The sequence below is a fragment of the Aedes aegypti genome, chromosome 2, assembly GCF_002204515.2.
Source record: "Aedes aegypti strain LVP_AGWG chromosome 2, AaegL5.0 Primary Assembly, whole genome shotgun sequence".
Classification (NCBI taxonomy): domain Eukaryota; kingdom Metazoa; phylum Arthropoda; class Insecta; order Diptera; family Culicidae; genus Aedes; species Aedes aegypti.
In genome coordinates this window covers 138,129,424-138,155,330 of record NC_035108.1, presented here as the reverse complement: position 1 = coordinate 138,155,330, position 25,907 = coordinate 138,129,424, and positions in this window count along the sequence as shown.

Below are 25,907 nucleotides of genomic sequence, written 5' to 3'. Positions count from 1 at the left end.
TGGCCAACCTTTTCATTAAAATACATTGTAGAAGGAAAGTTATTGGATTTTAGTTTAGATTTAACATAGTTGAAGAAATTCTTTGGACAGTTTTTGATTTCTTGCTCAGTTTTGGAGTTGTAGCTTTCATATGCCAATCGCATTGCTGAGTTGAGTTGTACGCTCATATTCAAATATACTTGTAAATTCTCTTGACTTTTATGCTTTTTGTAAATTTTATGTAGTTTCTGTTTACGATTCTTCAAATTTATTATTTCTTTATTGAACCAAACAGGATGTTTTGAAAAACCATTACACCTTCTTTTAATGATTGGTACTTCTTTCAATATTATTTTGAACAAACAGTTGTAGAAAACTTCTGTTGAATTATTTACATCATCTTTGCTTCTCAAAATCGATTGCCAGTTAATGTTATTTAATTTATTTCTAATGTTGTCATAGTTAGCTGAATTAAAGTCGAATACTTCCTCGAATTCATTGTCAATATAGAAATCTGTATTAGAAATAAACTGAGAAAATTCTATTGCCGTATGAAACACTTCATTTTTCCAAAGTGGATTCAATGCCTCATTAACACAAAAGTCATCAGAGACGTTTGTCAACAAGAGATCAAGATAACAGTTTTGTTGATTTTTTACATGATTGATTTGATTAAGACCTAAGTTTGCAATTTTGTCAAATATAAACTGTAGCAATTCACTTTCTCCAATGACTGGGAGTAATATATAATCATTGTCCATATCTGGTATAAAATCAATGTTGCGTTGATTAAAATCACCGTAAATATGAATCTTAACTTCAGGGGGTAAACTAGACATAACATTTTCCGCTACACTAAAACATTTATCGTATGTTTCTTTGCACGCATTGTTAGGAGGAAAGTATACGGAGACAAAAATATGTGTCTCGCCAGACAATTGCACTTTCGCCCACACGTGCTCAAATTCTTTATATTTAGTGGTAACGATAATTTCAGAGTTCAATTTTGCTGAAACTGCGATTAAAACTCCGCCACCCGACTTTTTTTCAGACCATTGATAATCACGATCAGCTCGATAAACATTGTAATTATTTCCAAAAATTTCTTCACTCCGTATACTCTCATCCCAACTCGTTTCAGTTCCCAGAATAACAGAGTATGCGCAACCTGATACTTTACGATGAATTTCAGTCAATTTGGCTGCGCTTCTCATCCTGTTAAAATTTTGACAATAAGTTATAATTTCATTTGAAGTACCTGATGAGTTAACTGAAGAACTCGATGAGTTAATTTCATTAAAACTATCTAATGCTATCTGGGTCGTTTGCTTATACTCTACCTCTGAAGAACGCGTCAAGTTGTAATCTACTTCCTCTGAAGAGAGCGTCAAGTCCGACGAAAACACGAATGTTTGCATGCGCATGCTTCGCAAGGTGGTGAAGGTGGACTTCTCTGTGTCATGATGTGTTGTGGATTCGTGGGGCCGTCCGGTTGATAAGGGTTGAGTGTTTCCCGTTTTTCAAATCGAATAGTTGGACGATAATTAGATGGTGGTCGAGAAAATTGATTTTTTGCCGCCGCAAGGAGTTCACGATCGGGTGGAAGATAATTTGCGTTCATATTAGATTTATTGCTGTTGTCGTTATCGTATCTACGACTGCCGAAAACTGTGCGGCGCGGGGCATTGGTGTAATTGTTGTTGCAATCGTTGTTTACATTATTTTCCAAACGGCTGTTTCTGCTGGTTGTAGAATTTCGAGTTGCGTTCCGCTTACGTCGCCTTCGAGCCTTCTCGGCCTGCTTTTGCTGATCCAAGCGGCGGAGTTGGCGTTTGTCGTATTCCTCCCAATTCGCTTTCCATACTTTCCTCGTACCTAAAAGTCGCCAGCCAGAGTTGTCCTCTTTTATTGCATTCAATTCAGCATTTAAACTGGGAGGTGAATCCAATGTGGGGCCTAGTGATTCAACTTCGGTGCTGGAGTTCGTCATAATATTTGCTGATATGGCTTTCAGCTCATTCAAAATATCTATTTCCAGTAATGGGTTGTTTCTCATAGGCTCCAACGAAGTTATGTCTAAGGTCAAAGATGCTAATTCTCTTACATCTTTGCTAAGACCTTTCACCTCGTCAGTGATATTGTTTGCTATTGACTGCACTGCCGTTGATATGCTTGATTTGGACGTCTCAAGCGCAGCATCAAACATCGCAGTGATGTGGTTTTTAACAGAATTTACATTGCCAGCAAAACAACTGCTTTTTGCCGTCGCGAGCTGATTTTTGACATCGGTCACTAGAGCTTCCAACCGGTCAATGGCTTCATCGATCACGCCCAAACTGTTCGGTTGAATCGAACGATGGATCACCTCCGTGTTCTTGTTAATTTGTTCTGCTAGTTGCGCCTGTTGATCAGCAAGCGACTTAAACTCAAAGCTTGCAGTAACCATGGTTTGACATGAACTGCAGCATGGTAACACAAAGGATGAAGTGTCCATTCTTCTTTCCTTCTTCCGGAGCGATCCTCTTTGAATATTGACTCCCACGCAAGCAGGGTGGAATTTACGGGAGCACCCAATGCACGACCACATAATTTACTCGGTAACGGAGTCCAACAAGCAAATTTCACAATTCATTTTCACAAAACACTTTACACCGGTATCTAGCACGTACAAAAAAAAACTAAACGTTAGCAATAACAATTTAAATGAAAAGTGCGCGACCGGGAGCGAATAAAAACGCGTCCGAACTGATTGACGATCAATAATGCAAAAATGTTTCATTGGTACTATACCAGGGAGGAAGCCTCAGAATCATTTTCAAAATTTTATTTTGACTTCTCTGCAGAGCTTTCTTCCTGGTATTACAACAGCTAGTCCATATTGGTACAGCATACAACATGGCTGGCCTGAAAATTTGTTTGAATATCAAAAGCTTGTTCTTAAGACAAAGTTTTGATTTTCTATTAATAAGGGGATAAAGACATTTTACATATTTATTACATTTGGCTTGAATGCCCTCAATGTGATTTTTGAAAGTTAAATTCTTATCAAGCATGAGCCCTAGATACTTAACTTCATCTGACCAATTTATTGGAATCCCTCTCATCGTGACAACATGTCTACTTGAAGGTTTCAAATAAAGAGCTTTTGTGCTTTATGCTGGGAATATTATTAATTGAGTTTTGGAAGCATTAGGAGAAATCTTCCATTTTTGCAAGTATGAAGAAAAAATATCCAAACTTTTTTGCAATCGACTACAGATGACACGTAGGCTTCGACCTTTGGCGGAGAGGCCTGTGTCATCCGCAAACAAAGATTTTTGTCATCCCTGAGGTAACTCAGGTAAGTCAGATGTGAAAATATTGTATAATATTGGTCCCAAAATGCTGCCTTGAGCAACACCAGCTCTTACAGGAAGTCTTTCAGATCTGGAATTCTGATAGTTAACCTGAAGTGTACGATTTGACAGATAACTTTGAATTATTCTAACAATGTATGTTGGAAAATTGAAGTTTTTTAATTTTACAATCAAACAGGTTTGAAGCTCTTCATGCCAAACACTGTCGAATGCTTTTTCTATGTCTAGAAGAGCAAGACCAGTAGAATAGCCTTCAGATTTGTTGGAACGGATCAAATTTGTTACACGTAAAAGTTGATGAGTGGTCGAATGTCCATGGCGGAATCCGAACTGTTCATTGGCAAAAATTGAATTTTCGTTGATGTGGGCCATCATTCTGTTCAAAATAACCTTTTCAAAAAGTTTACTGATGGAGGAAAGCAAACTGATTGGACGATAGCTAGAAGCTTCTGCAGGATTTTTGTCTGGTTTTAAAATTGGAACAACCTTAGCATTTTTCCATTTGTCAGGAAACTATGCTAATTGAAAACATTTGTTAAATATATCAACTGGAAATGGTAAGCTACTTTCTGGAAGTTTCTTGATGAGGATGTAGAAAATTCCATCATCGCCAGGAGCTTTCATATTTTTGATTTTTTTATAATAGTTCTCACTTCTTCCAAATCAGTCTCCCAGACATTTTCGAAAACGTTCTCTTGATTGAGAATATTTTCGAACTCCTGAGTAACTTCATTTTCAATTGGACTAGTAAGTCCTAAATTAAAATTGTGCGCACTTTCAAACTGCATAGCAAGTTTTTGAGCTTTTTGGCAATTAGTTAGTAATAATTTGTTTTCCTCTTTCAATGCCGGTATAGGCTTCTGAGGTTTTTTCAAGATTTTCGATAATTTCCAAAAGGGCTTAGAGCCAGGGTCCAATTGAGAAATTTTATTTTCAAAAGTTTTGTTCCTTAATTGAGCAAAACGCTTTTTGATTTCTTTCTGCAAATCCTGCCATATAATTTTCATAGCAGGATCGCGAGTGCGTTGAAATTGCCTTCTCCTCACGTTTTTAAGACGGATCAAGAGTTTAAGATCATCGTCTATAATCACGGATTCAAATTTTACTTCACATTTTGGAATTGCAATGCTCCGGGCTTCAACAATGGAATTTGTTAAAGTTTCAAGAGCATTGTCAATATCAAGTTTAGTTTCTAAAGAAATGTTAACATCAAGATTAGAGTCAACATAAGTTTTATATATATTCCAGTCGGCTCGTAAATAATTGAAAGTGGAGCTGATAGGATTTAGAATCGCTTCTTGAGATATTTGAAATGTAACAGGGACATGATCAGAATCAAAATCAGCATGAGTAATCAGTTGGCTACAAAGATGACTAGAGTCGGTTAAGAGCAAGTCAATCGTAGATGGATTTCTAGAAGAGGAAAAACATGTAGGGCTATCAGGGTATTGAATTGAGAAATATCCTGAAGAGCACTCATCAAATAAAATTCTGCCGTTGGAATTACTTTGAGAATTATTCCATGACCGATGATTGGCATCAAAGTCACCAATGATAAAAATTTTTGACTGCGAGTCAATTTTCGCAAGTCAGTTTGGAGCAAATTAACTTGCTGTCCAGAGCATTGAAAAGGCAAATAGGAAGCTTTGAAAGTATATTTACCAAACTGTTTTTCAACAGAAACACCTAAAGTTTCAAAAACTTTAGTTTCAAATGACGTAAACAGTTGATGTTTTATACGCCTATGAATGATGATTGCAACTCCCCCACATGCCCCATCAAGTCGATCATTACGATAAACAAAAAAGTTAGGATCTCTTTTGAGTTTAGATCCAGGTTTTAAATACGTTTCGGTAATAACTGCTATATGCACGTTATTAACCGTAAGAAAATTAAACAGCTCGTCCTCTTTACCATTCAGAGAACGAGCATTCCAATTTAAAATATTTAAATTATTATTTGGATCCATTAGAAAAACGTAATCCAATAAAAATTTGATTTGTAAATTTTACACCTACTTGGACTGCTTCAGTCATAGTGGTGGCTTTGAACATTGCATCAATCATTAGATTCAATTGTTCAGTTAGAAAATTAAAATCAGAGGCAGACATGTCATGTGATTTCCCATTGGAATTTCCGGTAGACGAAGAAGCGGAGTTACCTGTGGCGGTAGGGCTTTTTCCATTTGATTTGAAACAAGTAGAATGGGTACCCATGGATCGAACAGGGGAGGAGTTCAAATTTCCTGCTACGATATCGGCAAAGGATTTACCGTGGGTAGATACATTCGAAATTGAAAGATTTGAACGCCAACCCGACGGATTAAAATTAGTTTGTGAATGAGCATGATTATGATCTTCCTGATGGGTATGATTCATGATCAAGCGATCGTTAACTGAAAAATGAGCATTGTTCGATACACTACCAGGAAAATTGCGGAAACGACCGTTATCGTAACGGATATTATCTTTCATCTGCCTGGCACGAGCCTCAATGACCCTTTTGCGTGAAGGGCATTCCCAAAAGTTAGATTTATGAGGGCCCATGAAATTGGCGCATTCAAAATTTCTGGTATCTTCTTTCACAGGACAGACGTCCTTAGCGTGAGAAGAACCTCCGCAAATCATGCATTTAGCATCCATGCGACAATTTTTTGTACCATGACCCCACTTTTGGCACCGACGGTACTGAGTGGGGTTCTGGTAATTTCCTCCAGGTTTCTGGAAATGTTCCCACGTCACACGGACATCGAACATAAGTTTAGCTTTTTCTAAAGCTTTAATATTATTAAGTTCTTTTTTGTTAAAGTGAACTAAATAATATTCTTGAGAAAGCCCTTTCCGAACAAAGCCAGATTGGGTTCTCTTTTTCATAATGATTACTTGGACTGGGGAAAATCCAAGTAAATCATTTATTCCATTTTTGATCTCTTCAGGTGACTTATAGTCACTTGAGAGACCTTTCAGGACAACTTTGAACAAACGTTCAGTTTTGTCGTCATAAGTAAAATATTTGTGCTTCTTCTCTTCAAGATGTCTGAGAAGAAGTTCACGATCTTTAAGAGTTTCCGGCAAAACGCGACAGTCTCCTTTCTTTGCGATTTGGAAGGAAACCTTGATTCCCCTAATGGAGTTCAAGATCTCCTGCCTAAATCCCGTAAATTCGGAACAACTGACCACGATAGGCGGCACTCTTTGCTTCCTCACTTGAATCAAAGAGCCTGGGCTAGAGGCTGCTTCGATTTGGTGTTCGGAAAATTTGTCTAGAGCATCGAACTGATTGCTCATTTCGATACAATTATTCATTTCACCCTTGGAAGAAAGTTCGCATTCCGGGGAAGCGTCCTTTCTTCCATTCTTGCCACGTGTAGTGACAGTTTTAAAACCCACTTTTTTGGAAGGAAGTAGTGAATTCAGAGATTCACCCTTCCTGACCTTCGAGAGGTTTTTTCCCAAGACGGTGTACAAGAAGGATTACCACCGCTAGCTTTCGCCAACGGGTCCAACGAAAAATCGAAGGCACGGGTCCAAACAAGGATCGTAAAGGGATCAATAATAGAAAAAGTAGTACTGAAAAGTACTGTTTTAGTAGCACTGAAAAGTATCGTTTTTAATTTTAGCACTGAAAAGTACTGATTTATTGCTTTAGGTAGTTTTTTAAGAAAACTTCCAAGAGCAGAGAGAATTCGTGTACGCACAGCACGAAGGTACGATGCGCGACTTGTGAACCTTCATTTTACTATCACTATAATCATAATTATCAAATTTATGAAATTTATTAACATTTGGAGACTTTTGGAAAATTTTCATGGAAATATCGAGTTAGAGAGGTAAACTTGCATAGGAAACTGAAACAGATCGCATCAAGTTAGGGAACATCGAGTTAGAGAGGTATTGACTTACAGAGGGATCAAAGTATGCTAGATTGAAGGGACCGCGTATTCCATCGAGTTAGGGGAAATATCGAGATACAGAATATCGAGTAAGGGAGAATTAACTGTAGCTCGGAAGTTTATAGCTTCGCTGATATCCAATTTGTGCCTTTACTATGAATCGCAACTCAACTTGAGTTGATTTCAGTTTTCAACATATTTTGCAATGATTTTTCAGTCGTTTCAATGATGCAGCACAATTGTTTCTGTTAAATTTAAAAAAAAAACGCGCAAAAACTTCACAGTATATTTTCTCAATGCCTAATTTTTACGATTGTGCAACTTTTTCCTGAACACCAGTTCCCCGAATACCGTTTCCCCGAATGGCTCGTTCCCCCGTAATGTGAACCAAAACTATTATGTTTTCCAAGCCTTTTTCGAGGAAGTGGGTACTTAGAGGAACTGGTGGACTTTCGGGGAAAAGTAGCACAACCACGTTTTACATATAAGACTTGCGATTCAGAGCAGTTTAGAAATAATAAGTTCTTGTTAGTTTGATATCTGCGAAGAATTGAAGGAAAAGAATATAGACAAATTCACAGCATTTTGATATTTTATTAAGGAAATCATAGAAAAACATCACTGGCTGGTAAATTTCTCAGTTTGTTTTAGTTTTAGTCACCAATTAAGTTAATCTAACCAATGATCATGAAACTTTATCAGTTTTATGTAGAAGACCAGCAGTGTCGCGGGAAGTGGGTAGGACAAGTACGACATATACTACGCACAAAAACACCTGAGTAGGACAGTCAAAGGACTGTCCTATCCACGATTCAACAAAACAAAAAAAGATCAGCAGAAAGCTTCAGTAATTCTTTAGAAGTTTCTGAAACATCAATAGAGAATTATGAGAAGATTCTAGACAAACATTTGAAAGAAGTAATTGATTAAACTAACACCAATTGCATCGTTTTAAACACAGGACGAGTGTGATGCTGCTAGCGATTTCTGAACTCTTGATATAGTCTATCAAAGTATATATCTTGACGATTTTCAGAGCAATTCCCGTAGAACTACCAAAGTGTCAAAAAGTTCTTGGTTGATTCAAAATTGCAGTAGAAATTTCTGAATGTAGTTCTCGATTAATTCTTGAAAAATTATTGGATCATATTCCAACTGTTATTTTGTGGCACTATTCAAAAAATTAATTAGAGCAGATTATAAAAATAATATAAAAGATTCTGTTTTGAAACGAAAAAAAAACACAAATTAACAGAATTTTCGCTGTTCATCCATTTGTTATAAAAAAATAAGGAATTCCTGATGCTAAATTGCACAGGCTCCGAAGACTTTCACGGGTTCAATAGTCTCTTCAAGAATTTCATCTTAGATTGTACGAGGAAAAGCTTCAAGAATTATCATAATGATATTATCTAGAGGGTCCTTTTCTGAAATTCTTCTAGAGATTTCTCTACCAATTCTCCCAGAAATACTTCCTGTTATTTTTCACAGGATGCTTAGGGGAATTTCTCCAGAATTTGCTCCAGGAAATTCATGAAAACTCCTAAGCTACTACCCCTTCTTCAACCGAATTCTCCAGTTTTTACTTTAGGAGATCTTCCAAAGATTTCTACGGATTTTTCCCCAGGAAATCCACAATGGTTTATTCCGGAGTTTAAAAAAATAGCTTAAACTCCTCCGCCTGTTCATATGAATTCCTTCAAAGATTCCTCCCAGAAATCCAAAATTCCTTGAGAGATTCTTCGAGCAAGCCGTTTTTCTAAACATTTCTTCAAAAGTTTTAAAAAAATTTCCCATTCTATCTTCCAAAGTTTATTTAAGTTCAAACACCAGTTAATACAATATCAGGAATTTCAGCAATTGCTGAAGTTATCTTTAAAGAAAAATTTAGTTGAAATCATAGGAAATCCATAAAAATTTATAGAGGCATTTCTGGAAAAATTATTGATTGAATTTCAAAAGATGTTTTGCCCAGGAATCTTGGAGGATGTCCCAGGGAATGAATCATTGGAAGAATCATTGTATAAAATCCTAATGATTTTATGGAAGAATTCCGATGATTTGGGGACGGACCTGGTGTAGTGGTTAGAACACTCGCCTCTCACGCCGAGGACCTGGGATCGAATCCCATCCCCGACATAGTCACTTATGACGTAAAAAGTTATAGTGACGACTTCCTTCGGAAGGGAAGTAAAGCCGTTGGTCCCGAGATGAACTAGCCCAGGGCTAAAAATCTCGTTAATACAGTCAAATCAATCAATCAATCCGATGATTTCTGAAATAATCTTAGGTGAAATTCCTTTTCTGTGGTACTTCTTGGGAAAATTCAGGTTGAGTTCTTGAGGTATCCTTAACGAAATTTCTCAACTCAATATTCATAGGAAACTATGAATATTGAGTGGAGAAATTTCTTGGGGAATAATTACTACATGTACTCTTTTAAAAACTTCCGGAGTAATATCTGAACATACCTGAAATAATTTCTGATGAAATTCCTAAAGAAGATCATGAAAAAACACATACTTAATACGAGCAGCAATACTTGTTGCACTGTCACGAGGAATTAAAAAAAAAGACTTAGATCTTAGAGATATATCTTGTGCAGTGATGGAAAGTGGCGAACACTTCTTCTGAACTGGAACAAAAACAAAAACAAACGCTCCCGAGCGTCAGAGCGCTGGTTTACTCGCATCTGTCGGCTCCCGAGTAACTGAAGCTAAAAGTGATTCACGAACGTGTTCGGAGCTGTTCAGAGTCATATTGTGCTTTTGGGAAAAAAAAACTGCTTCCTCTTCGAGATACATGGTTTTCATGGGCTTTTGACTACAAACTAGTAGTTTACTGTCGATATGATGGTTATGCAATTAATTTGTCTGTCAAAACCATAATAAATCACACCTTGCCCGGTTACTCGCGAGTAAACGCTCCCGAGCTTGTTGCTACTTCTTTTGACATGTTCTCCCGAGCAGACGGGTGCGGACTTACTCACACCTAGCCAGTTCCCGAGTCTGTGATGTTTATTATGCGTTGGTATACACTCGTGAGCTGCTTTGTAATGCGAACTTTTCCAGCACTGAATAAGAGCCATGTCATGCCTTCTACAAAGTGGTTAAACATCTTAAAACGCGTGTTTTTGCTGAACAATGTACCTCTCTATCTCTTGAAATAAAATAATTTTCACTCGAATTCGTATTAATAAGGCTTATTTGTTTGATAGTAAAAACCCATGCAAAGACGCTTATAGACAAAAGTTTTTATCAAATACAGAAAGGGGTGATATGGTACTTTCATGATTTGTAAGAGTTGTCTGCGCCATTTTGCGCCGAAGGCAGTTATAGGAGCCGTAACTACTCCTTGAAAAAAGAGTAATTCATAAATAGCTTTGTTACTTCAAAAGATAGGGGTATGATATGTTCAGCAAAAACACGGGTTTTTCCATGACAAACAACTTTGTAAAGAACACAGAAAATGTTAAAAATCCTGGAAAAAAGTTATGATAAAGAGTATGATTTTAAGGGGCCATTCACATACGACGACATATTTCTCAAAAAGTATAAGAGATAGATAAATCGTGTCTTCGACAAAGTTGTTTCAAATTGCCAATTCTACAACTTTGCCGAAGACACCATATGAAAAAATAGTTTTTCTATCTCACTGCTAGGTGGATTGATCACCAAACTTTTTTCGTCAAAAGTTGCAATAATATCTTATGCACAACTACAGGCATGGTAGAGCGATTTTGTCTGAGATACGAGTTGTTGGTACCGTAAATCGGGGTAACTTTGATAGTGCGAGAACCCCAACATACTAAACAAAATAACGAAGTTTCTGTCAATTAGTTAAGAAAAACGAATGCAAAAGTAAAGAGTATTAACATGACACTTCTTGTCAAAGCGGACCCCGGCGGTGGATTCAGCCTATTCCGACTAGACGTTGGTCGGTCAAGTGCCAAGGTCAGTTCTGCAATTCCGGTTGGACCGGATGACTTCCGGTTTGCAGGCGCCCCGACGACTACGCCCGCTCTACTCGATCTAGTCCCCGACCGAGGATGTAGCCTATTCCGATTGTGACCCGAAGCCCTCTGGTCTTCACGCCATCTCCTTTGCAGCAATGACATGTTCACCGCATTTCAAGTGCTTTCATGCTGGCACATGATTTGCATGATGTTGTCCGGATTTAGGACGGTTGCGGTTTCTGACATCATCTTGCTTCATATATTTCTGAATCGGGCGCAGTCGAATATTGCTTGTCGTGCTTCGGTGTCTCCTCGATATTTGGACAATGCCGGACAATGTGAAGTCTCCGCGTGTACCAATTCTGTACATATATACGCCTCGTACTGTTTCTTGGTCCTCCAATGTTGAACATGATCCTAGCTAAAGTGTTAGCTGCTTTCGTTGCCTTTTCGCAGGCATAGTCTACGTGGCTGTTGACGTTTAGCCTGTCGTCGACCATTACTCCAAGGTGCTTTAGAGAGCGCTTTGATGAGATTGCGTGTCCTCTGACGTTGATCTCGAACTGCTGAACCGCCTTGCATTTGCTGACCAGCACCAACTCCGTTTTGTGATCAGCCAACTGCAGCTTGGCCAGTCATCCATGACTCAATGGTGTCTAGCGATTCCGCTGTCAGCATCTCCACCTCCTCCGCAATCAAGCCAGTTATCGCAAGAATGACTTCATCTACAAACCCGACGATTTAGACTGCATTCGGCAGTGTCAAAGTTTGCACCTCATCATACATCATATTACACAGTGTGCGACCAAATATGGATCCCCGAGGAACTCCCGCCGTTACTTTGGTTGTTATCCGTCCCTGGTTTGTGTCGTTAGTCAGTACCCGGTTCTGAAAATAGGTTTTCAGAACTTTACACAGATATTCTGGGATCCACATTCTGTGTTGGGCTTCGGCGATTGCCTCTTAACTGGCACTGTTGAACGCGTTCTTAACATCTATCGTTCCCACTGCGCAGTATCGATTGCCTCTGCTCTTCTGCTTGAACGCTTTCTCCGCGCACGCTACGACTGCCCGAATAGCATCCGTCAATGAAGTCTTTTTACGGAATCTGAACTTCCTTTTCGACAATCCGTTCTCGCCTTCCGTGTAGATCGTCAAGCTGCCGAGGATGACCTTCTCCAGAAGTTTACCAAGAGTATCCACACAGTACGAACGAAACCTGTAAAATTATAGCGAGTCGAATGTAACAAAAGGACTCCATATATGATGAATATTTATGTGCGATCTTAAAATTACATTGGTTCTGGTTTGAAAATGAGCTATAATTAGCTACCAAACTAAATGAATATATAAAAAAAGTTCTTTACGGGGGTTGAACTCGCGACCTCGGGAGCGGTTGCTACACGCTCGAGCTCTCTCGACTGTCTCACCGCCTTAATAAGTGGCTGGCGTTTTGCGTAAAATAAATGTATCACAGAATTGCTTCGACGGTTGGCGGTTTCATCGAGAAGTGATTGAAGGAGCAGTCAACAATGCGGAGCGTTCTCCCGGTCGCGTGATTGTTGAGCGTGGCTGGGTTTGTTTTGTGGCAGATTCATGTAGATTTCTAGCGGATTTAACTGAAATATAGTTGGAAGGGCTCTGATTGGTTGACAGATGGTCATATTTGCTTCAGCTGTTGGCCAACGCTTGTAATTTTCAAATGCCTGCCATAATTTTCCGTCGATGTCCAAATTGCGTGCTGCTTAATATTCACAAATTTTTGCTGTGCAGTTCATATTGTTGATAAGCGATGGGCTTTGCTAAAGCTTCCAGCAAACTGTACCCTTTTGCGTTAGTAAGTCTACTACCCCACTCCGCTGCCGAAGTATTAAAGTCTCCTCCGATGTTTACCGGCGTTTGACCGATCAACTTGTCGGTTAGCATGATCAGTTGTTTGTTTCCGTTGTCAATTGCCACAAAAGTTGTTGCGCGGCGTCACATTGATTGAGGTTCACCTGCGTTATTTCTGATATTTGGGGCATTTGAAGCCACCCGTCGTATGGACGTTACCATCCTCCGCTTCACACAGCATGCACCTGGGTGTCTTCAGAAAGTCCCTGCCGACGTGGCCATTCTCACCACATTTTCTGCAGTGTTCAGACCTGTCCGGGCCATTTGCAGTTTATTGCCTGGTGGCCGAAATCCACGCATCTGAAGCATCTCTCGACCGATTTTGTCTCCTGAGGGATCAGTTTCAGCAGGCAGACCGACCATCCCATCTCGACCTTACCAGCCTAGACGAGTTTTTTGGCTGCTGCGACTGATAATCGGGTCGTCACTATTTGCATACCCTCGTACGCTTTCCTCACCCGGATGGACTGCGGTGCTTCTTCCAGGTTGAGACAACAGTGCACCCTCACGTCATCTTCTGTTGTGATCTCGTCCAGTTCGCTAAAGTCGATCACTGCCTCTTAGGCTAAGGCTTTCACACTTGCCTCGTTTCCCAGCGGCTTCACGACGAGCTTCTGACAGGTTGAACCCTTGATCGATGGATCAAAGCGAATATCTCCTTTCTGGGTGCCTCTGGCTCTCACCACGTTTTCACCCAACTGCTTCAGCTCTGGTTCCTCACTCACTCTCCTGAGATATCGCCATGTAGATTATCTTGTCACTGACCTCAATGACAAGAGCATCGCCCTCAAACCTCTCACTTGGTAAACGTCGCTTTGCTTTCTTGTTCGGTTCCTTTCTTTTTCTATTCCTCTCCTTACGTGCTGCATTCTTCTCCTTTTGGCATTTCACTGTGCGCCATTCACTGTCGTTATTCTGCTCGTTTGCTTTTTGGGATCTCCATGTTCTCCTGGTGTATCCCTCGTTATTTTGGTCGGATTGCTTCGCGTACCTAAAGAAGTACCTAAATGTTTGAAACTTTAAGGTAATATTTAGACCTATGCATCACTCTTTGAACATGTAAGGATTTTACTACCCCCGACTTCAAATGCAAGATGATGTTCACACATTACATACTACAAATTATCTCACACCAATCTTAACCCCCGGAGCACTGAACAGGCAAGCATAAATTAGCACTGATAGCAACATAAATTGCCTTGGGTGAGGGTTTGGTTGCCATCGAAGGCCCAACTCACGCTGAGAAAACACACATGTATTTTCTGCTAGTACAAGTAACTATTTAAACTAAACCCCTCCACTAGGTTCGCACAAAATGTAGGCACCGCTTGCACACTGCCTACATTTTGTGCCACAGAAGCCACTCACCGGAAAGACAGGTCTGCATATTTGCGATCGAATGAGTGAGTATGCAACACCAGCGTTCTGCACACACGAACATATTTTCCCATCCTTCTGACAGTCTTGAAAGTTACACTTCCAGTCTTCTTCGGTGATGGCGGTTCTTTGTCTTCCGGTGAAGAGGCTGTGGAGGAAGAAAATTAAGACATTAAGCACTGCTGGAAGGTGCACATGGACTGCTTGCTTCACTTCGAACTTCGATACCGGGAGCAATTTCTTGCCTTGGACAGGTGTGCTGCTGCATAATAGAGTGAAGCTTGTAATTTATTCAGTCCTGGCAGTTGCATTCCAACGTAATTAAGGAGGCACTTAGTTTAACAAATGTGAATTGCCAACCATTCCGTATATTGCCTATTAATACGGAGATGGATCTGCAAGGCAGACAAACGTCACCGCGCAAAGTTGACTGCTAGCTTTGGGGCAATATGGGGCCATTAATTAAAACTATTCCCGAGAGGGACGACAAGGAGCGAGCACATCTGTTTCAGTTTTCGCAATTTTAAGCTACGCAAAATGGACACAGCTTCCCGGAAGGCACATAGTAATACTATGATAGTATAAGTTACAACGTGTGTTATAGGAAAGTTATAGTGAAGGATACCCACTCGAAGTCATTTTCAGTTATTGGCGCCAATAATCTTCGTTGGAGTAAAATTGGAGGTTTTATGGTATAGTAACATAGAAGCATGATTGTCAATAAATTTTTACTATTTCTGATCTTCTTAATACACAGCATTGAAAATAAATATGAAATGTTCATGTCATAATCAGCAACATATCCACCCATAAATATGGAATCGCTTCATCAGGTATTGCAACATCCTGGTTGAAAAGTTTAGGTTCTCCTGAAAACTGAAATGTTTATGATGAAATATCTCGGAATCCTTACTGTTAACAACTGTAACATCTTCAGCAAAGTTGGTCAGCCTTATGGCGTTCAAAGGGTAGAATTTTTGATGCGCAATTTTGTCACTAAGAGACACTTAGTGACAAAATTGAGACAAAATTTACTATTCATGTAAATTCAGACATTTTAGCCGGTTCAATCTTATGATTTTGACCATATTGAATATTCATGTTTTGAGCCAAATTATTCAGAACACAGAATGCATGATGCTAGTGTATAAGTCAAAATATGTGCATGATTCAGACTAGAGATGGGAAGAAAGAATCGGAGCCGTTCAAAAGATCCGGATCACTTAAAAGAACGAGTGATCCGTGGCTCTTTTTTGACGAGAGTCGGTTCATTTATTCAGCACGGATCAGAAAATAGTGATCCGGCAAAAGAACAAATCGATTTTTTCCCCCTATTCTTCTTCGTTTGTTTCTCGGCTTTTTTATAACGCCTGACGCGTCTTGCTTTGCGCGCCACGCTACACATGCAAGCAAAGTTTTCAGCTGCACCGTGCTCTCTGCGCTCTCTGCGCTCTCAGCATAGATGGACAAAATTTGCTCCACCCACTTGCACACAGGAAGATGTAAGATAGAGAGAAAAAGTGCCCACTTGAATGGGGAAATCGGTCGAGTGTATCGTGAGTTTCTGGGGAACAAGAATGAGAGAGAGAGAAAGATCCGAAAGGAACGAAGCATGTCGCCCAACAGGGATTGAACCGCTTTTTACGTTCGCTCTTCTTTTACAGCCACTTTTCTGAGCCACTGAACCGTTCAAAAGATCCGGTTTACTAAAATGAATGATTCGGATCGGATCCGTCCACTGAAATGAGCCGTTTTGCCCATCTCTAATTCATTCTGAATTTCAGACCAAATAGAAAGTTTGTGTTTTCACAGGGTGTCTACTACCTGAAAAAAACTGGAAAATCTGGAATTCTCAGGGAATTTCGATAACAATCAGGAAAATTTCTTTGAGGCAGTAATTCATGGTAGAATATGTTCATGACAAAGGATTTTCACGTCGAAGCCCCCAAAAAATTTCGGCTGCGCCGCTAGCAAAACGCTACTAGAGTTGTTCAGTGGAGATCTTTTCGGGTTTGAATTTTTTACAACTTCCCAATACTTGATTTAATTTTAGGAATAATATTTGCTCAGTAATGAATTCACATACCTTAATGCACGATTTTTAAATTAATTCGAAATTGAAAAACTGGAAAACTGATTTTGGGAAAGTAATCTGGAATATAAAAAACTTTTAATTTAAAACATCGAAACAATCAATTTATCAATCTTAGAATTGGTAGCAGGTCTCTTTTTAGAGAATAGTTCTCTATTTTAATGCAAGTTTCTATTTTTGACGTATGTCTCTAAAGTCTTTATTTTTTTTTTGACGAAAATGGTCTCTAAAGTCCCTTTTTTCCTTATCTTGCTTGCAATGAATTTTGATGCAAAATTATGTAGGTTTCAGAGAAATCTCTAGAGACTGTTATGAGACTTATCAACTGTTTTTTTTTTTCAAACTTCATCTCAGTTTTCTCGAGGAAAAGCTTCAGGAATTATCCTAGTGGTTTCTCCAGAGATTTCATCTGGCATACTTCCAGGGATTCCTACGAGGATCTCTCCAGAAGTTCTTCTAGAGATTCCTCTACCAATTCTTTTAAATATTCTTCTAGCGATTTGTCATAGAATATCTTGAGAAATTTTTCCAGAATTTGCTCCAGGAAATTGTCTTCAGTTATTTCCTCAGTAATTGCTATGATTTTTTTCCTCTAGACTTCCACTAGATAATTTTCCATTGATCTTTCAACCGATTTTTTCAGTCGTTACTCTAGGATACCTTCCAAAGATTTTAACAGATTTTTTCAAAGAAAACCGGTTAATTCCAAAGTTTTTGAAAGAAATCTTTCAGAGGTTTTTTTCCAGCATACTCGGCAAGAATTTCAACATCATTTCACCCACGGCAAATATCTCCAAGAAATCCTCGAGGGGTTATTCGAGAAAACTTTCCTAATAGGTTCTCAAAAAAATACTCAAACTCGACGTTTCATGACGGAGTTCTTCTAGATTTTTTTCTAGGAACTTCTCCAGAATTTCATCGACGAATTACAACTGCAATTCTCTCAGACATTTCTCAAAAAAAATCCATAAAACTTACAAAAGTTAATGTGGAACTAATCAACACTGCATCATTTTGCCAGCAGATCCATCACATTTTTTTTTTTGCTATTTTTCAATCATCCCAACAATTAAACCAAACACTCTTCTCAAAAATTCCTCAGGGGGTTCTATGAGTTCTTCTAGTAACCGTTATTCATCATGGGTGACTTAGAAACATACACAAGTTTAATCAGAGATTACTATAACATTTGCTTTAGAAATAGCTGAAAAATGTCATTCACATTTCCATAGAGAAATGCCCAAAAAAAATTCCTGGAAGAATATTTGAGAAATCTAAAAAATTCTATAGGAAATTAAAGAAATCCGTAGAAAAATTCTTAATTAAAATCTTAAAGAAATTATGAAGGACAATTTTATAAAATCCCTGAAGGCATCTTTGGGGATACTTTTGGTTGAAATTTGGAAAAAGTTTTAAACAGAAGTCTTAGAGGGTGTGCCAGGGAAATCGATGGAAGAATCACTGGATTAAGTTCTGGAGGCTTTAGGGCTTTATAGAAAAATATCAGAAAGAATAAGTAAAGAAATTCGCACGATGGTTCACGCATTTATAGTCGCGAAGTAGTATATATGACTTACCATACTGCAGTCTACAAAAACTGGAGCAGAAGGAATAATTATAATCTTCTATGTATTCAATTCCTTATTAATAGATCCATTAAAATTTGATAAGAACAAAATGTTCTCATTTTTACTGATAAATATACTGCTGGCTTCTAACGAGGGGTTTTTTCAGACATACAAGTGTATGGTGCAAAGCTACTTGGGCACTTCCATGATTCACTTTGGCATGGGGGTTTTTCTCGACCGAATTGTCCGAAACTTTGCAAAGAGAAGCACTTCAATACGACGCATATGCTGGCCAAATATGAGCTCAGTAGATTTAAAAAAAAAACACTTCCGAGTGAATCAAAAGTGACAAGAATAGGATCCGGCTCCCTATATATTCGGATTCTAAACAGTTGATTGATATAACATTTCACACTGGTCCAGGAAGCTCATTTAGGCGGACATGAGGTTTTCGTCAAGATTTATTGATTTTAGAGCCATAGTTTCTTCTGAGAATATGTTCAGAATTTTCAGTACTACAGAATGTACGGATCAAAAAAATTTTTACGGTGATCGCAAGAGTGACGTATATGCTAACTTTTTTATTTTAACGAATCGTAAGTTGGTTTGTTTAGCAAAGTTGTAGCAAATGATCATAGAAACAACTTTGCCGAACAAACTTTTTCTCGGTTTTGCTTAAGAGCCGAGATAATTAAGCATTTTTAATAAAAAATCGTTTTTTGCTCCTAAGTGTTTTATTTTTTATTTTTATTGGCCTACTATGTTCTACAAAGTTTTTATACTCATCATTTGCTACAACTTTGCTGAACATACCAAAGTTGTATTTTTTATGGTTTTCATGTTTTTTGAGTTTTTCTTCTTAAAATTAGCTATTTTGTATGCCTTGTATCTCAACTATGAGCACCTCAAAAAAATATATTTTTCCACTAAATGATTTTGCAGTCTTTCAAGTACCTGTGAGCAAAATTTGGAGAAGATGATATTTTTCTATCTCGTTCAAAATCGATTTTACTAATAGACGATATGAGAAAAATCCATATTTATTGAATATTCATACATGTTCAACTCACAAAAGTCATGGCTACCTAAGAACATCAGCCCAGAGATAACACGTGTATTTATAAAAAAAGGAAAAGTACATAGTTTTTCAATTGTTTTTGATTAACTTGGAAGCTTCTGCGGGAAATTCATTGTCTTTTCCTCTGCCAGTATTTCGGCTATTCGTAAGCGAGATCACCGGGTCGGAAGTCAACATAAGTCGTTTGAATACATCTTCAAAGTTAACAGTTCGGTTGAATTTCCTGGCATGATTTTCCCGGAATCTTCTGATGGATTTATTCCGCGTTTCCTGCGCTTCTTCATTTAGCATTCCTAATGGTAATGCGGCATGCTGGACAATATCACTTCCATGCAAAAGTAGTTTATGCACCGTTGGAGAGAGTACGTACCAATCGTACAGCTGGCGATACAAACAGTACGTTTCTGACAGAAAATGTTCAAATGCCTCCACGTCAATCTCCCGATTAGAGTTGCCTACTTTCAAAATGATTGTGAACCGGTATAGGAGGTTTTTGTCAAGTTACGTTATTTCCGCTACTGTATTTACTTCCCGGAAAAAGCGACGTGCCGGGTTCCATCGTTTGAGTTCCCACCACCTGGAAGAGGTTCGTTCAATCTCAGTCCCAACCTTTCTTTGAAGGCTTTTCGTATGGAAACCTGGCGATCCTTTAGAATGCTACTACTCTTGCTGACACGCCACGTAGGCTTGGGCAACGTCAATCGGTAGCTTATGTTAAGCAACAATTCCATAGTACAAATATGAGCATGAAGGGGAGAAAATACACATTTCAATAAATCAGGAGCGTTGAAGATTTGATCCCCAAGGGAATCATTCAATCGCTTTCCTGATCTTAGACAAATAAAACATTGTTGTGTACTTGTCCCTGCTAAGTCATTGACAACCTTTGTGTCAACCATTGATAAAATTAGTTTGGCTGAAACATCCACAGCAACTCCCTTTACGTTTACTTGAGTTGGGACAAGTTTCTGAATTTGACTGTCCATCTCCCTTACTTCAGCTCTTGTTAAATCAGTGTTTTCCTTACGGATCAGCAGCTTAACAGGTCGGCAAAGTGACGACGACGATAGAAGCTCATTTCTCCAGATCACATCTTGATCGTTGTTTTTTTGGCCGCCGACGTAGAACTTGTATAGGAACCACTGAAATCGCAAATATATGCGAATCATTGTATTCCTTCAGCTCACCATCGCTGTCCTCGTTTAGAAACACTTGCTTGTACCTTAAGTGATCAAATAAACGTATAAATTGCTACTGCCATCGCAACCCCATTTAAAAGCCACCTGAATCACATCATCCAAAAGCATGTCGATGTTTAGGAACTTGATGAGTCGTTGAATCGTATGATCAATCAAATTTTGCAATGGAACCTTAGCACAAGAAGCGTTCACAGTGATACCTAGTATGGTTGAAGAATGAAACAATGAACAAAACTTATTTCTTCATTTAGACGCCTTTGGCAATTACAATCATTCAAATTGACACATTACCTTCCGGATATGTATCCTGTTTGGCCAGTAGAACTTTGTTGTAACTAGGATACAACGAAATTCCTTTTTCTAACGTAGTCATTCAGACATCTTGATACTGCATTCTTGAAAAATGGTTCCGGCATATGAAGCAAAGGCTTGCTCCGGTGAATATTCCTCAACAGTAGGTATATTTCCGGTAGGCTCTGATGCAGACTTTGACGATTGTGCAAGATGTTCTATTCTTTTACCTGTGTTACGAGAACCATCGCGCGCAACACTCAGCGCAGATGCCGTAACGAGCTCTTGAGCCGTGTGATTTTCCGTCAATACTTGTACACGCCGCAGTTTGCTCCTCCGGCACAGTTCGGAAAATTCCTTAAGTTTTCTTTTTTCACCAAACTGTATTTGCACCAAAAAAAAAACGTTCTTTTGAACGACTACTTTTTCTCCACAGATTACGAAAATGTAGCGTAAAACATCTGAGCCGTTTTCTAGTATTTTTATTACTAGTGTCAGCCTTCCGAAATCGTTGGCGAACAAAATCAATCAAACTTTGAAATTTTTGTTCTCGTATTAGAAGAGCAGCTAAATCTCGACGTGTCACTTCCATGCTGATAACTGACTAAGACAAGCTTTTTAATGGATGGTACTATGATATGCCGTTTTACCAGGTAATAGTAGAATCAATGCGAAGAGAGAAATGTATTCTAAGGGCTTTTGCTATAATTCGCAGTGTTGATAGACTCACACTCAAAATCTCAATCAATACGCTCTCCCGTGAGAGCAAACTCATTAGAGATCTGCTTGGCAAATCTCACGCTTGAGATTTTGATGCAAAATCAACTCAATCAACTCAAACCGTAAAAGATGATTCAGTCGCAAAACCCGGCAAAAACTCGTGAAACCCGAATGTTGTTGTTAACGTTAGAAAGGATTAACATAATTTTACCAGTCTAACAAGAAATTATTACCGTGTGTGAGTAAACTGTGGAAATACGAGACAATGAGTCAAAAAGGTGAGCCAACTCATCCATGATTTTTTGACTGCTGAGTTGCATGATTGACAACTCACGCATGAAAAATCTCAAGCGTGAGTTGTGAGAAATTGAGTTTTTCACAACACTGATAATTCGTTTTTGAAATGTTGACACATAGAGCACGTGTTCCTTTTAGTCTGATGTGCTTAGGTAGCCATGAATGTTGTGTGTTGAACATGTATGAATACTAGACTGGCCCACCTTAGTATGGGAGAAAAATAAAGTTGTATAATTCCACGGTGCACCCGCCAGGATTATTCTTTAGGGTTAGAGGAAGACTTCCTGAAAGTTTCAGCTCATTTGGCACATCATCTTCTGTTTGAGTCAGGAAAATTGTTGATCACGTTCAATTGAACCCAGAATGTCCAAAACACTACTTGATACTATTGTTAGCTATATTGTAGAAGGTTGTATGATGATTAAAATTGATAAAGTTGGTGTTTTAACTATCTGAAGTAGATTTGCAATATTGTTTAGTATTCCTTCAACTTAGCTGGGTGGTAGCCACTAAGCGCATCATAGCCACCTATGACGCTGGGCGAACTGCGGCTCAAGGTGCATGCACATGTGTGATTGTACGGGAGTGCTGATCTAAGCCTAACTTTCATCAATTGAAAGCTTAATGAAAATGAGCTTAAATCCAGATACAACCTTCGGCAACTATGTTCATTAGCGTATCAACTAGTGAATTTGTCATTCTGGGCTCAATTGAACGCGATTAACTAGTGTACGAGACGAAACAATGACATAGGGTCAATTTTCAATATATTTGAGACGAATATTCCATACAAACTTTGAATTGAATGCGCAAGCTGGGGGAGCAACCAAATGAGTTGAAATTTTGAGAGAGCTTTTTTCTTACCCTAAGGCACATATTTAGGGGATGCCCCGTTGAATTTTACAATTTTTTTGTTTAAGGGCCAGTCTAATGAATACTCAATAAATATGGATTTTTCTCATATCGTCTATTAGTAAAATCGATTTTAAACGAGATAGAAAAATATCATCTTCTCCAAATTTTGCTCACAGGTACTTGAATGACTGCAAAATCATTTAGTAGAAAAATATTTTTTTTTTGAGGTGCTCATAGTTGAGATACAAGGCATACAAAATAACTAATTTTAAGAAGAAAAACTCAAATAACATGAAAACCATAAAAAATACAACTTTGGTATGTTCAGCAAAGTTGTAGCAAATGATGAGTATAAAAACTTTGTAGAACATAGTAGGCAAATAAAAATAAAAATAACACTTAGGAGCAAAATGCAATTTTTTATTAAAAATACTTAATTATCTCGGCTCTTAAGCAAAACCGAGAAAAAGTTTGTTCGGCAAAGTTGTTTCTATGATCATTTGCTACAACTTTGCTGAACATACCAACTTACGATTCGTTAAAATAAAAAAGTTGGCATATACGTCACTCTTGCGATCACCGTAAAAAAAATTTTGATCCGTACATTTTGTAGTACTGAAAATTCTGAACATATTCTCAGAAGAAACTGTGGCTCTAAAATCAATAAATCTTGACGAAAACCTCATGTCCGCCTAAATTAGCTTCCTGGACCAGTGTGCATTTGAAGCTTCATCAATCTTTTAGTTGGCGCAGCATTAAGCAGAATCTTACGACCGTCAGAGCACGTGATTTTTTGGAGAAGCATTTTTCGTTTTCTATGATAACGAATAAAATCCGAGTTCAAGAAAAGCTCAAAGAGAATAAGCCATTTTACGAGACTTTTCGGAACAGCTGATCGGGGCATCGGCGTCAATTGACAGGAGACCCTGGACTTAATCCAGCATGATTATTAACAACGCCTCATCTTACCAAACGAGGAAATAGAGAAAATAATGAAAAAAAGAGATCCAAAAATGTTTGTTACTCCAACATTACACCTAGTTATTGTATCAGCTACCTCTTTGTTACCCATATATAACATAAAATGGCTCTTTTGTGATCAGAAATATTTTAATATTTTTCTCCATTTAAGTTTTCGCCTCTATGAAAAGCTACGCTAGAAATGCGCACAGTCATCAACCATCAATTTCTATCGAAATCGACACTTCTTCGTAAACAACCAGGAATTTTGAGGTGTATTCTCAAAAACAACTATATTCTGCAGTGCCAGGTAGGTAATTTTGTTTCGTACAGCCTCTCCATGTATTTTATTCATATTTTGTTTTGAAAAATGACCCTTACATGATTCATAACTGTGGGGTTACTGTATACAGGTCTTTCAAATTTTACAATTGTTCTGTTTTTGGCACGTTTTCTTAAAATGTTTGAGAAACACTAACTCAATGCCGACGAAATATAGGTTGAAATGGAAACACGCTCAAATAAATCAATACAGTCAGTGAGAGAAGCCCTCACACAGCGATTGAATGTTCTAATGTCGTTTCACATATCTTGACAACAAAAATGAATCAACACTTACACTGATAGGCAAAATAAAGTGCCCACCTTACCAGTTTTCGAATTTCTTTCATTGATTTGGTTCAAATTAAAGTTAACACACTTAAATTTTTTTTTGATATTTTATTTTTGATATTCTTTTAAAGTTGCACTTACGAAATTTTGATAAAAAAAAGAATTTCACTCAAAGAAAAAGAAAATCAATTTGTATTTAAAAATAAACAGTGATAAAATAAAGTGCCCACTTCTTTCTTGGCCCCAGAAAATATGATTTAAGAAAAATAAAAAGCAATTTAATAGTTAATGTGTCCTCCTTTGGCGTTAAGGACTTGCTGGAGGCGCTTCGGCATGCTTTTCACCAGGTTTTGTAGGTGTTGTGGTTCTAGTTCTTCCCAGGCGCGCTCCAAGGCTTCAAAATAATTATTTTTGTTGGTAACACCAGTTTCGTCAACCCTGGCATCGAGAATCTCCCACAAGTTCTCGATGGGGTTGAGGTCTGAGCTTTGTGGAGGCCATTCCAGCGGTTTAATCCGACAAGACCGGAAGAAAGACTTGGTCTTCTTGGCAGTATGCTTCGGGTCGTTGTTCTAGAGAAATATAAATTTCTCTTCAAGGCCCGTCTGGATCAGCGAAACCTCCAGATTTTCCCGCAAGATGTTAATGTAGGAATCTGCCGTCATTATTCCGTCGATTTTCACGAGGCTTCCTACTCCACTCCATGAAAAACACCCCCAGACCATCACATTTCATCACATCACACCTACATGCGTCACCGTTCCTTGGATGTGGCGCTCCTGAAGCTCGAGCTGTCTAACCGAAAGCAGCGGGCTCGTGTGTGGTGCAGAGCGCCACATCCAAGGAACGGTGAAGCATGGAGGAGGAAATGTGATGGTCTGGGGGTGTTTTTCATGGAGTGGAGTAGGAAGCCTCGTGAAAATCGACGGAATAATGACGGCAGATTCCTACATTAACATCTTGCGGGAAAATCTGGAGGTTTCGCTGATCCAGACGGGCCTTGAAGAGAAATTCATATTTCTCTAGAACAACGACCCGAAGCATACTGGAAAGAAGACCAAGTCTTTCTTCCGGTCTTGTCGGATTAAACCGCTGGAATGGCCTCCACAAAGCCCAGACCTGAACCCCATCGAGAATTTGTGGGCGATTCTCGATGCCAGGGTTGAAAAAACTGGTGTTACCAACAAAAATAATTATTTTGAAGCCTTGGAGCGCGCCTGGGAAGAACTAGATCCACAACACCTACAAAACATGGTGAAAAGCATGCCGAAGCGCCTCCAGCAAGTCCTTAAGGCCAAAGGAGGACACATTAACTATTAAATTGCTTTTTATTTTTCTTAAATCATCTTTTCTGGGACCAAGAAGGAAGTGGGCACTTTTTTTTTGTCACTACTTTTTTTCAATACAAATTGATTTTCTTTTTCTTTGAGTAAAATTCTTTTTTTTCATCAAAATTTCGTAAGTGCAACTTTAGAAGAATATCAAAAATAAAATATCAAAAAAGATTTAAGTGTGTTAACTTTAATTTGAACCAAATCAATGAGAGAAATTCGAAAACTGGTGAGGTGGGCACTTTATTTTGCCTATCAGTGTATTATTCACTTTTAGTATCGAAATGAATTTCGACCAATGTGTGAAGCTTATTCACCGATTGTATTAGAAAGGCCATAAAGAAATCTCTTAGGAATCTTCTGAAAATCACATCTGAAAGTCAAACAAATCTCGTTCTTGTTGACGATTTTGGGAGAAATTCGCCCAGGATCCCAGTACAAATATCTTTTCT